A 1,406-nucleotide genomic window follows, 5' to 3' on the forward strand; every position below is an offset into this window, starting at 1 on the left:
CTAGTTCAGCATGGGTATGTTTCCCCACCACACTGCCCACACTACTTCATTATACGCCACCTCTACTGGGCAGCGCTGCCATGTAAGCTGCTTTGGGTCCCAGCCAGACTCCAGACTCTCCACATGGATCCCTAACCCTATTCACCCACACAAGACAACTAAGTAAGAAGAGTAAATATTCATATAAATAGTTGGCAACTGTTCAGTGTCTACTGGGCACCAGCCACTTTTCATAATCCTCACCGCTGTCCTGCAAAGGCTGGCTTTATCTTCCTCTCTGCCTTTCAGACAGGGAAACAAAGACTTAGAAGCAGACCTGGTTGAATCAGGATTGGAACCTGGGGCTGCCTGCCTTCAGGGGTGTGCTCTTCCAGTAGCTTCTAGGATACTGGGGTTGGGGGGCAGTGACCACGCTGTTAAAGGGAGGAGGAGGGGTAGGGTCGGCTTTGGGGGCCTATAGGGGGTCTGGGTGTGCATGGTTATATGTGGGATCATTTCCTGAGCTGCATGTGAGTTTAAGTGTGAGTGTGTATGTGGGTTGAGGTATGGGTATATATGGACATTTGTGGGCTGGTTCTTGGAATATGTGTATTTGAGTGTGTGTGTGTGTGTGTGTGTGTGTGTGTGTGTAGGGGGTTAGTCCCTGGGCTGCTGGGCAAATGTGTTTTGGGGCTCCATTGGGGGCAGACAGCCTTGAATTTTGTGCATGATTGTGAGTCTGTGTGTGCATGAGTGTGTAAGTTTGAGCGTGCAAGTATGTTGGGGTGCTGGGGGGGTTAATCCCTGACCATGTGTTTGTGACGTGTGGATGAGTGTGTGTGTGTGTGTGTGTGTGTGTGTGGTCAGCCCCTAGGGTCTGTGTGGGTACGAGTGTGCCTGAATGGGTGTGTGAGTCGGTATGTGTGTTTGAGTGTGTGTGCGTGTGTGTCCGGGGCGCGTTGCGCCTGGGGGTTGGGGGGAGACGCCGGCGGGCCCCGCCCTGCGCTGCAGGTGGGCCGGGCCCTCGGCTGGGCCGGCCGCGCTCGCTGCTCTTGGCTCGCGGCCGCGCCGGGCTCGCAGGGCTGGGCTCGGGCTGCGGGGCGGCGCCGGGACAGGAAGCGGAAAGCAGCAGTGCAGCGGCGGCGGCGGCGGGGCTCTGCCTCTACAGGAGCCCAGTGCAGGCCGCAGAGTCGGGGCCGCTGCGAGCCGAGACCGCGGGCCGCGGAGCCCGCACGGCCGGCGCGGAGGTGAGTCCCGCCGCAGGCCGGGCGCGGCGGGGCGGCGGGCGCGGGGTGCAGACCTCCCGCGGGGAGACGCCCCCACCCGGACCAGCGACCCCCTGAGTCCTCCTCCCGCAGCCCCACCCCGGACTCAGACCCTGGTTCACTGCCCTTCTCCCGCCTCTGGCCGGGAGCCTCCTTCCCTCC

The sequence above is a fragment of the Phocoena phocoena genome, chromosome 1 (genome assembly GCF_963924675.1).
Source record: "Phocoena phocoena chromosome 1, mPhoPho1.1, whole genome shotgun sequence".
Classification (NCBI taxonomy): Eukaryota; Metazoa; Chordata; class Mammalia; order Artiodactyla; family Phocoenidae; genus Phocoena; species Phocoena phocoena.